Source organism: Nansenia antarctica, assembly GCF_963989245.1.
Source record: "Nansenia antarctica genome assembly, chromosome: 4".
In the NCBI taxonomy this organism is placed as follows: domain Eukaryota; kingdom Metazoa; phylum Chordata; class Actinopteri; order Argentiniformes; family Microstomatidae; genus Nansenia; species Nansenia antarctica.
The window spans coordinates 35,009,877-35,023,224 of NC_137689.1; positions in this window are offsets into that span (position 1 = coordinate 35,009,877).

Sequence of the window (13,348 nt, forward strand, 5' to 3'; positions counted from 1 at the left end):
CAGTGGGAGCAGCTACCAAAAAGGGAAATACAGTACAGTTCAGGAAGTCTCGCTGTTACATACGTGGAAAAGATGGTACTCTTCGAGGAATGGGAACACAAAGAGTTGACGGGCTATATCAGCTGGATGTTGAAGAAAGTTCATCTGTCTGTCATAGTGCGTCAGTAGCAGCCAGCCTGTGGCACCAGCGCCTTGGTCACACCACCAAGCTGAAGGAACTAAAAGATCTGGTGAACGGAGTGGACTTCTCTGCAGAGAAAGAGGTTCCCTTCTGTGAAGGATGTGTGGAAGGCAAGCTGGCTAAAAAGCCATACAAGTCGATTGGAGGAATCCGGTCCAAACGCAAGATGCAGCTGATTCATAGTGACGTCTGTGGTCCCATGCAGACTGAATCTATAAGTGGAGCAAAATATTTTGTGACTTTCATTGATGATTATTCAAGATGCTGCAAGGTATACTTTCTGAAACAGAAGAATGAGGTCTTAAACAAATTCAAGGAATTTGAGAAAACATTCTCAAATGAGTGTGGGCAGAGCGTCACAAGACTGAGAACAGACAATGGTGGTGAGTACACATCAAAGGAGTTTCAAGAATATTTGAAGACTCAAGGCATCCACCATGAAATGACTGTACCTCACTCACCACAGCAAAATGGTGTTGCAGAAAGGAAGAATAGGACATTAGTTGAAGCAGCTAGAAGCATGCTGTCACATGCTAAGTTGCCAAAGATGTACTGGGCAGAGGCTGTAGCCACCGCAGCTTACATACAGAACAGGCTGCCTACGTCTGTCCTGAAGCAAGAGACACCCTACAAGAGATGGTGTGGAAAGAAACCTGACATGAGCCACATGAAGGTGTTTGGCTGTGTTGCTTATGCACATATCCCAGATGAAGAGAGAAGGAAGCTGGACAAAAAGGCTGTGAAGCTTCGTTTCGTGGGATATGCAAACAATGCCAAGGGCTATCGCCTGTATGATGAAGAGAAAAGGAGGATTCTAATCCGTCGTGATGTCATCTTTGATGAATCAAACTTCAACTGGAAACAGGAAGCAAAAGTACCCTGCTCAGAGAACGAGACAACCATTGAAACACAAGATGATGAGGTCATTGTCGATAGCACTGTCAGAACAAGCGGCAGAATCAGAAATGCTCCAAGGAGATATGGATATGATGAGTTTGCTGATACAGTGACTGTTGATCATCATGCCAATATGTGTCGTGTGACAGAGCCAATCACACTGAAAGAAGCAATGGTGAGTCCTAATGCAAAGGAATGGCAGCAGGCGGCTGATTTGGAATATGAGTCGCTGCTGGAAAATGAGACATGGGACTTAGTGGATTTACCAAGAGAGAGAAAGGCAGTAGGATCAAGATAGATGTTCAAAGTCAAGCATCATAGTGATGGACGAGTGGAGAGATACAAATGCAGACTCGTCGCCAAGGGCTACTCACAGCTGTATGGTGCTGACTATGACGAAACGTTTTCACCAGTGGTACGATTCACCTCCATTCGTACATTACTGTCCTTTGCTATTCAAAACAATCTACATGTGCACCAGATGGATGTCGTAACTGCATTCCTTAATGGACACCTGGAAGAAGAAATCTACATGGAGCAACCAGAGGGCTACATCAAACCAGGGCAGGAACACCTGGTGTGCAAACTGAAGAAATCTATCTATGGACTGAAGCAGTCTCCTCGCTGCTGGAGCAAGGCTTTCACAGGGTTCATGATGGAAATTGGATTCAAACAGAGCACATCAGACCCCTGTGTGTTTGTGAGATCAAGGCAAGAACTTGAGATACTCGCAGTTTACGTGGATGATCTCATTCTGATAACAGAGTCGACTGAGAGCATGAACGAGCTGAAAATTGCTCTCAAGGAGCGCTACAAGATGAAAGACATGGGTGAGCTGTCCTATATCCTGGGCATCTCTGTGATCCAAGACAACGAAAAGAAGTGTGTTGTCCTTCATCAGAAGCATTACATTGAAGCCATACTTCAGAAATATGGAATGGATAATGCAAATCCTGTAGCAACTCCTGCCGATGTCAATGTCAAATTGAGGAAAAGTGATGGTGTCAGTAAGCCAGTGCACCAACATACCTATCAGTCAATGGTAGGAAGTCTGCTGTATGCTGCAATGGCCACACGACCAGACATAGCTCAAGCAGTGAGTGCTGTGTCAAAGTTCAATGCAAATCCCGATGCTGCACATCTGACTGCTGTGAAGAGGATACTTCGATACTTGAAAGGGACAGTGAACCTTGCTCTCAAGTATGAGCAGTCAGACTCTGGAGCTTTGATCGGATTCTCAGATGCTGACTGGGCTGGTGATCAGGATGACCGCCGCTCAACAACAGGCAACATATTCCTACTGGGTGGAGGAGCAGTGAGCTGGCTCAGCAAGAAACAGGCAACAGTTGCACTGTCAACAGCAGAAGCTGAGTACATCGCACTCAGTCAAGCGGCTCAAGAAAGTGTCTGGCTGAGACGATTACTGAGTGATCTCGGAGTGGAGGCTACGTCCACAGTGATCCTGGAAGACAACCAAGGAGCCATCGCAATCGCGAAGAATCCCGTGAACCACTCCAGGACTAAACACATAGACATTCGCTACCACTACATCCGTGAATGTGTGCAGAATGGACAAATAGAACTGCAATATTGTCCAACAAATGACATGAAAGCGGACATCTTTACCAAGCCACTGACGAAACAGAAGTTTGAGTATCTTAGGAGAGAGATTGGACTTTTCTTTGTTTAGGTAGAGTGGTTGTTTGTGCTTGACAGGTGAACGCCGAACGCTGCCTAGTCAAAGCAAGTTTGAAAACATGTGAAAAAGAGTTCCAGTTAAAGCAATGTATAAAGGAAGCAAGTTTGAAAAACATGTGAAAAAGAGTTCCAGTAAAAGCAATGTAAAGTTTTGTTGTTGTTGTTTAAAGATATTTTTTCTTGACATTTTTGTGAAGGAGAGCACGGCTCTGTAATATTATTTAAGGGGACTTAATGCCATTGTAAAATTAAGTGGGAGTGTTGTAATACAGTACTTTTACCATGGATGGCGCTATGTCGTATACCACCTGTGTTGTAAACAGTGAAGTAGTACTTCCAGTTTCCTCTATTGTGTTGTATGTCGTTGGTTCACGTGCTATGTTCAGGGGTGCAAACTGGCGATGGTCCAAAAAGGTGACACTTTTTTTTTGCCCGTAGATGGTTAGCTCTATCATTAACAGTGGTCTAACAATGATGCGCGTGTAAGTAGCGATGGCCCTGACCTTAACACCCTCATAATTAATGTAAGCAACCTGTTCTCAAAATAATTATGCGGGTTCCTGCAGGTTTCAACAAGTTACATTTAAGACCTTTATAAGACCACTACCTATTGAGCAAGTATTGGTATTAGACTCACATTCGTTGATTATTTTCATTAGCAATGCTGGGTGATCTGTTCTGTTGCATATAGAACAATGATAATGTAAGTTAGCCTACTCTATCAATTTCTTGATTCATTTCCATTGCTTCTCAACACATTAGATATAATAGCATAAATAACAGAATAAACTCACACACTTACTCACACTCACTTACACTGCATAGCCTACATACTGAGATATGGCACACACACACACACACACACACCTCTCACAGGAGGTCCACACACACACACACACACACACACACACACACACTATATTTACTAAACCACACATACCGTTGCTACCACTGCAAGTTTGAAGAAATTCTAACTTCACATGCCTACAGTCGAATCGCCTCTTACGGCGAGGCCTCTTGTCTTATCATTTCACGTGGCAAAATATCGGGGTTTTGGGCGCAGCTTAACCAATGTTACACGAGCAATAAGTGTGCGATAAGTTTTGTTTTATATGTTGTCTCTCATCTGCACGCGTCGTATTCCCACGCAGTGGGTCTGGCGACAATAATACATTTTCCAGTCGGACTTTTTAAATAAAAATAAAATCGATTCTACGCAAGTCTAAAGCACACAGAAGCCATTAAATTTTTTTTTTTTTAAAGTCTCGCCCTTTGTCTGATCCTGATGTTATAGAAGCAGTGTAGCAGCAGGTTAAAAGCGAGGTAAAGGGGGACCCGAGACAGTCTCGGGCAGCGTTCGTAAATTCGCTCTGCGCACTGGGCTCAACGTCATAAAGGGACCAAGTAATTTGATTGGACAAGAGGCATTCTTGTCTGATCAGCATACTGCTGATCAGATTTCCAGAGCGAATTTACGAACGCAGCCTAGGGCAAACCACTCGCAGACTCGTTTTTTTCATAACACGAAACTTGAAGTTGTAAAGTACCCACTCGATATAATAAACAACAGTTTAACAATCACTAAATACTTATAATGATCATCTAATTATGTGTAGTTATGTGTTTCTAGCATGTCGATGTTCTATCAGGTAAATTCGCTAGAACTAACCTCCATACCCTGGTTCAGAAGAAGAAATCAGTCCTTCGTCACTTACATCGTCGTCCTCGATGAAACTTTTAGGTGGATTGGTTACCCTAGCCTAGATGGTCTTTGTGACATTTCACAATCACAAACATATACTGTATGTACAGAAACTCACTAAAGTATAAAACACAGCTAAAATACTGCTTCTCTTCAAATCACTCCATGACACTTTGAGGTCAGTGCATTTGTTTTTTTGGTGAACTACCGTAATAACCCTAAATGGCTAGAGAGTGCAACTTCTGTGCTTTCAGAAACTGTTGGATTTTTTTCGATTGCACATATAGTTCAAGAATTACGATAGTTTGAACGAACCCTGTAAATTCCTGTTGAGAAGTTATCGCAACATAGACATACAGTAACTTCTATGTTATTTGATTTGATTACTTCTTATGTTTCTACATCCATCTTAAGAACTTTTTAAGACGTTTTATTTCAACTGCAGCAGAGTTTAGCAGACAGGAAGATGTTAGCTTGGGCATCATGTGACTTGGATGAGATGAGATGTAGACCCCCCCCCCCCCTCCCCAAATATATTTTTTGCAGATCTGCATGATTCACGTAGGTCACCTGTTTTGAGGTAAAAACGGCGAATTTCACCTAAAGGTGACAAGTTTGCACCACTGTATGTTAATAAAACTCCGGTAAACGAACAATATAAAGTCCTGAGAGAAAGCCAGGTTCAGTCTCTTTTGTTCCTGACCCACTCAGATGACCAGATGCTGTGATGACCTGTTTGCTGTCGTTTTTGAATAAACAGTCTTAAACTTTGCTCAAGACTTTTCCTCATTTTTGACAATCATCAGACGAAGAAATTATATCCAACATTTATGGCGAGCCAGCCAGGAGTGAAATAGCCTTTGAATCACCGTCAGTTTTTGCATCTCTTCATTTCAGCGCAGAGGTAAGTAATACACCTCCCGCGCTGAGTGTTCGCCGGGCCAAGGCGGAGTTGTGCAAGATTGACTGTGTCACATAAGCTATAATCAAAAGAATCTTGTGTTGAAATATAATATCTTTAAGGATTGAGTGGGGCTGGACAAATTAGCCGGGTTGTGAAACCTGTATTTGTAAATATATGATTTGATTGTACGATATTGTAGAGTATCGTGTATGTTGTGCAACAAAGAATTAATTGCTGCAGTGCTTGTTTTGCGAACGAGCTATTGGCATAAAACTGAGGAGAAGACGTTTTCCCAGTGGGCTGATATACGTGTTTTAGATCAGAGAAGAGTCTGATGAGTGTATTAATGTGTTAATGTTAAGGGGATACGTATTCCTAATTTGATAGAGTGTAATTGGACTGTGAAGTCTATTTTGTAAGAAAGAGTATACTTGAAGTCTATTTTGTAAGAAAGAGTATACTTGAAGTCTATTTTGTAAGAAAGAGTATACTTGAAATAAGTTGAAATAGATGCCGTTCTGAATTCGCCATTGCACATTGCTGTCACGGTAGCCCCCACTTTCTTTCTCTCCTCTCCATTTTCAAAGAGAAAGGGGCCGCGGGTGATTGTTTAATGTGAAGAGGCAATGGTCAATGGAGAATATTAGAATGAGATTAATTTGGTAAATAATAAGTTTAACTGCATTGAAAGATAATCTTGATATTGCTGTGTCGTGAAAGTAATTTGTTTGGGAAAACAAAAGTTGTGTGAAGACCGTGGGTTTTCACAAGGAAGAACCGTGGTGTAAAGCCACTCCCTTCTTCCCTTCTGTGTGTCTCATTTCAGAGAAAAAAGGCCGTAGTTTTTCAAGGACAAACGGGTTGTAAAGCCCCCCCTCTTCTTGCTCTGCAAAAGCACACATGCACACACGGAGTTGAAAATCCCTTTTACAAAGGGAACCTGTATTTCATTGATTACATCACTCATCTCTTACAGATAAAGTTAAATTCATTTACATAGGTTGTAGTATTTCTAAAGATGGAGATAAAGTGAATTGATCATCGGGGTATTTTAAATAGTTTAAAAGTACGGTTAAAACATTCATAGACTCCATTTCACACGGAGGAGCAGGTGCATGCGCATTAGCCGGAGCGCATTCCACCAAGTGAAGCAATCGATACGCGAGTCGGTTGCTTAGCTCCATCTGCTGGCCAAAACACGACAAGACATTTTTAAACACTGGTTCTCTGTAGTTGATGAAATACAAACCTCCTTCATAGATGGATGGTTGTAAATGATTGTTCTATATTACATTACTTTAATTAATTTAATTAATTACTAATTGGTTGAATTAATTATTCAGATCATTCATTATCTGTTTCACAAAACTTTGATCAATTGTTTTGTGATAATCTAATGATAACCATTTCTTTTTTTGATATTTTGATAATAGCTGAATGACTTCAGAGGTTTACATCAATGAAGTGTACGATTGTACAATGACTAAGTCTAACTAATCATTCATTCCTTTCAAATAACAAGTCGATTTCTTTACAGATTGTAATTAATAATTAATCATTCATTCCTTTCAAATAACAAGTCGATTTCTTTACAGATTGTAATTAATTATTAATCATTCATTCCTTTCAAATAACAAGTCGATTTCTTTACAGGTTATAATTAATATTCGTATTTTACATCTTTTATTTCAAGTTAAGTCCTTTTTTACAGCTTTTGATTAAAGAATAGCAGAACAGTTTCTATCTGAGGATTGAGCAGTCAAGGGTTTTGTGAATCAGAAAAGACTTAGAGCGTGACCTGCCTTTGTAATTTCATAATTGTGTTGAACAGCCTTTGTAGTTTAATAATTAAGTTGACCTGAACTATAATTAGTATTGAATGGGCAATTAAGTGACACACATTCATACACAATAAGGAAAAAACATTTAGGTAAAAAAACACACACATAAATTACGTTTAGATTAAAAAACACACACACATAGATTACATTTAAGTCAATAATACACAATACCACTGAAACAATCCGTTGTTCGAGGTTGTAGTGATTCTGTGTGGACAGCTGATATAGTTCAGACATGGGAGCCGAATCCAGTAAAATGGTAAAGGCTGTTAACACAGATAGTGGAATATTGGCAACTTTACCCCCTGTGGCTATAGTGGAAAAAATGAATCCTCTTGTTAGGGAAATTAGCAAAATGTCTACGAAATGGAATATTCGTTGGCCAGACATTGAACAACCGTGGCCAAAAGAAGGCGCCCTTAATTTACAAATAATTGCAACATTGGAGATACTTATCAATGTACACAAGGCAAATCAGAAAGGGAAAGATAGGTCAGAGAAACGCAAGTTAGAATTAGACATCTTAGACCTCTTTAAGGTAGAGGGGCAGAAAGTAGCATCAGCTTGGAATGAGAAAACAGCTCACATGAATCCAGAAGAAAGAGATGAATTGGCCAAAGCAATGGAAGAGAAATGAACATTCCATTCTCACACATATCTCCAGTCTCCAGTCCTCCTCCCTATGCCAAGGTACTGGAGGACAATTCTCAGCGGATCTACCCTCAGGTCCCCGTCCTAAGTACGAACGGAGCCTTCACTATCCAAGATGAGGATGATAATGTACTAGAGAGGGGAAGAGCGAAAGTGACCGTGGATTTCGAACCAGAGAACAAGTCAGGTGCCAAACAAAAGAAGAAAGAGAAGCAATTAACGAAGGACAAGAAAAAGGTCAGAAAGGAAGACCGCGAGGAGGACAAGAGTAACAAGACAGATGACAGTGAAGATGGCAGTGGAGGTGATAGCGAAGGTTCAAGTGATGACAGCAATGCACAGGGAGGCTACAGTGCTCAGGTCAGAAAACTAATAGCCAGAGCCGAAAAGCAGGGAGGGACAAGACGCTATAAGAAGGGAAAAGAGGAAAGTAGTTCTGAAGATGAGCAGAAGTCTCTGAAGGTAGAGAAGAAGAAAGAGAGCTTAAAGCAAAAAAAGAAGAGGCTGCAGAAAGAGGAGGAAGAGAGGGAGGAAGAGGAGGAAGAAAGGGTGACGAAACGCCGTGGAAAATTCCTAAAAAAGGATGAGGAGGAGTCAAGAGAGAGGGCAAGAAAACTCCATAAGAGAATCCTAAGAGAGGAAGAAAGCTACAGACAACAGATGCAGGAACTAGAAGTAGAGAAAGAAGAGTATCGTCGATCTCGAGCGGCATCATCGCATACATCCCCGTTGAACTTCCCAAGGTCCGCAGCGACACCAAGGCGGGACGAAAAAACGAAGCCACTAGTAAGCGATTATGACCTAAGGAACAAAGGGAAGGCATCGGAGGAAGAGGAAATTCAGGGGAACTTCCCGGTGCTGATTCGAGGTAACCAGATAGAATATCGTCCTTGGAATCATACAGATCTGTCAGAAGTGATAGAAAAACTCCCAGTCCTGGAAGATGGTGGCCACCCATGGACGACGGAAGTCGACGTGAGACTGACAGGAACGCAAGCCGCAATGGGAGACCTGAAAAGACTCTTAGCTACCATTACAGGATTGGACACCATGCAGGAAATATTGATGAAGGCAGAACTTCATAGATATATCGATACATCAGTTTATGACCCAGAGCTCTTCGCAGCAAACAGAGGCAGGCTGTGGAAGGCAATCAGAGAGACCTACCCTACTCACATTCACCCAGACAATATCATTGTGAAGCCACTGGGGGGAGATGAGAATCCCAGGGGTTTTGTTGCCCGTGTGCACTCTCAATGGAGAAGTGTGACAGGGAAGGACGCTGAAGATAACCCGTTAGAAAAAGCCATAATCAGGGAAAAGATACAACAAGGTCTCCCTACCCCAGTCAAGAACAAGTTAGCAGAAGTGGTGGGGCTACGACACATGAACAAGGCTGTTTATATAGACAACGTAGCACACCAAGTAGAATTATTTAGAAAGAAGATTCAGATACAGAAGACACAAGACGAAGAGTCACTCAGAAAATTAACTCAAGTACAATTGACTGAAGGCAAGAAAACCAAAGAGAGAGTGCAGGCTGTAGCCCTACAGGTCCCATCTCAGCCACAGCAACTGCAAACTGTCCCTCCCCAGTCATACCTACAGGGGCCACAAGGGGGGTATCCATACCCACAGGGGCCACCAGGGGTGCAAGTGGTTCCATACCAGCTATACAACCAGCCTGGCCAAGGACCACCACAAGAGGGATGGACCGCAGCAGGGAAGAAGATGCTAGGACCATGTTGGCAATGCGGCCAGTATGGACATTTAGCCCGTACCTGCTGGAAGAAGAACCAGGGGGGCGCAGGGGGGAAACAAAAAGGAGGATATAGGCCCCCTGCTACACCGGCTCCAGGAGTGGTGAACCCCTACGGAGGCCCAGCAGCTGGGCTATAGGGGTGCCCAGAAGATCCGAGAGGGGGGTGCCAGCTGGTGGTGACAAACAGGCCTGAAGATGAACCTACAATATGGGTGTCGGTCAACCAACGTCCATTAGAATTGATGGTGGACAGTGGAGCAGCCTATACCTGTCTGAAGCCTGAAGACGCCACGTACCTTCCTATGTCTTGGAAATATGTGAAGACAATCGGATTCGAGGGAATTAAACAGCTGATCCCTACCACTGAGCTTGTAAGCTTAGAGTACAAAGGACAGAGAGCAGATCTGTCAATACTTGTATCAGAACACACGCCAATAGGGCTACTAGGGAGAGATGCACTATGCCAATTGAACTGTACAGTGAAATGCACACCTGACGGCTGTCAGGTGACAGTGCCACAAGAGAACAGACAGCTGTCTGTCATGATGGACAACAACGCATCTATGGTGTATTGGGTGGGAGGGCTTAGCCCAGACCTAATGGAACCAGCAAGGATGTGGGACAATTATATCCTGGCACACATGTCAGAGGCCAGAAGGCCTACTGATCCATTGCATTGTACACTCCAGTATTTTAGAGAAGTTGCAGACGCAAACCCAGATGAGTGGCTGAAGCATCAGCCAAAACAGGTACAGCTTAGCACAAGTTGTATAATCCTAGGGCCTCAGGGAGTGGCTATGAAGATAAACAGTGACACTTATCTAGATCAGGAGCATAAGGTTGAGGGTAGCATCCCTCATGTGACACTTATGATATCTGAACACTATGAACAGAAGCATTTAGGGGCAATGATGGCAGACTCAGAAAAGGCCAGATTTGTAACGACAAAAGAAAACCCTGCTATCTGGAGGAGCATTGATGGACAGTTTACAAAACTGATGATCTCTGCTCAAGGAATGGGACATCCGCAGACTGTGAAGCTAATGAACCAGCTAATCCTTCCCGTACAAGCTGAAAAAGACCTCAGAGAAGAAATGATGCAGAATGTGCCAGCAGACCTGTGGGCAACGAACAGTACAGACATTGGATTTGTGAAATCAGCTCGTCCATTGAGAGTTGAACTCATACCGGGTGCAGAACCCCCTTGGAAAAATCAATACCCATTGAAACAGGAAGCAATTGATGGAATTGAGCCACAGATCAAAGGACTGTTAGAGGCAGGAGTCCTGAAGATAACTCAATATCCGTTAAGTAACACACCTCTTCTGCCAGTGACGAAACCTGATGGTTCATATCGTCTGGTACATGACCTACGGGCTGTGAATGAGGTAGTTGTCAGCTATCCAGCTGAAGTTCCTGATCCTCATGTGCTGTTGACTCAGATTCCATCTACAGCCAAAGTGTTTACAGTGATTGATTTATGCGGGGCTTTCTTTTCTATACCTCTTAGTGTAGAAAGTCAAGGGTTATTTGGGTTTACCTACAAAGGTCAACATTATCAATATACCAGAATGCCACAGGGGTACAAACACAGTCCTCATGTTTTTAATCAGGTCTTGAAGGAGGACTTAGACGGGTTAGAGCAGACGATAAGTAGTACTGCCATTCAGTACATGGATGACATACTCCTTTGTGCCCCAGATGAAGAAACATGTCACAGGGATTCCGTTAAACTGTTAAAGGTTTTGGCGGAGAAGGGACACAAGGTGTCTAAAAAGAAGCTACAGTATTGTCAGGAAAAGGTAACTTACTTAGGACAATCTATTACACAGGGACATCGCAGTGTCACTAATGTACATTTGGAAGCTATTCAGAAGGCTCCAAAACCACGAACGGTTAGGGAAATGATGATGTTTTTGGGCATTACTGGGTATAGTTCAGCATGGGTGGAGGATTACACTAGACTGGTCGCTCCATTGAGGGGGATGATTAAGGAAACAGGTAGTGATAACCTCCAATGTTGCATCACTTGGACAAGGGAAGCTGATTTGGCGTTTGAGACAATTAAACACAAATTGCAAGAAGCGCCAGCTTTAGCGCTTCCAGATTATTCCAAAGAATTTGGATTGTATGTTTCTTCTTCAGCCGAAGGGAGGTATGCCTGCGCTGTTCTTACGCAACCAACAGGCATTGGACCTAGTCCACAGCCCATAGCCTATTATTCTGTCGCATATTCAGAGGTAGAAATGGGTTTCGCACCATGCTACAGAGCAATGGCCGGGCATATCTTATGTACGAGAAGGCAACAACCTTAACAATGGGGTATCCAATTACCATTCTCTGCCACCACAGTCTAAGGAATCTCTTGAATCAAGGCAAGTACACTTTGACGATGCCTAGGATTAGGGATTATTACAGGATGTTGGGAAGGGAAGATGTAACATTACTAAGATGTAACACACTTAACCCAGCAGAGACCTTGCCAACCCCAGAAGATGGGGAGCCACACGATTGTGTGAAGGAAGCCACAAGGTACTCCAAGCTTAGAGCAGATCTACTAGCTTTGCCTTTAAAGGAAGCTGACGTTGAGTATTGGACTGATGGATCTTGTTACCGGGTAGGAGAAAATGTACGTGCTGGGTATGCCATAGTCCGATCCCAAAATTCAGAGTTCATTGTGGAACAAGCCGAGGCTGTTCCTCAGCCTTGCTCAGTTGGCTGAGTTGATTGCCCTCACAGAAGCATGCAACTTGGGAACCGGACGAAGAGTGACAGTGTACACCGACTCTGCCTACGCCCATAATGTGTGTCATTTACATGGAGCTGTATGGAAGGGACGGGGTTTTAAGAAAACTGATGGTTCGCCTATTCAGCACCACGCCCAAATCATGAAGCTGTTACAAGCCATGATGAAACCAAGGGAATTAGCCATAGTGAAGTGTGCCGCACACAGATCTGACTCATCACATGTCACACAAGGTAACAGGGCTGCAGATGATGCAGCCAAAGCCATTACAGGAGCAGACAAAGCAGGTAAAGTTCTGCTGATCACACATGAAGTACAGTTACAGGGCATGGTCACGCATGAGGATTTGTTGATGTTACAGAGTGGGGCAAATGCCCTAGACAAAAACCTATGGTTAACAAGGGGGGCTAGTCAGGATGACACAGGTCTATGGAGAAATCATGAGGGACTGGTTGTGGCACCCCCAGATTTAGTAGGCATGCTGATACAGGAAGCCCATGGATTAGCACATGTGGCCAGGGGGGAGGTAAGACGCAAGATCACCAAGGAATATGGTTTTTGGGCTCCATATTTGCTGGAACAAATAGACCATATCCTTGGTCAATGTGTGGTCTGTTTGAAAAACAATATCAGACCTGGAATACCAGTGGGAACTGGGCATATCCCTACCCCAAACGGGCCAATGAAACATTTGGTGATTGACTATGTGGACATGATTCGTCCTGTTGCAGGATACAGGTACATGTTAGTTGTAGTGGACAGGTTCAGCAGATGGGTAGAAGCTTGCCCCACTCGAAGAAAGGATGCTCAGTCTGTAGCAAAGTTCCTATGCAGGGAATTCATACCTAGGTTTGGAATTCCAGATAGGATAGCGTCAGACAATGGAAAGGAATTTGTGGATAAGACGGTAAAGCTTATACTACAAAAGTTGAGGATCAAGCAGAGATTTGGGTGTATTTACTCACC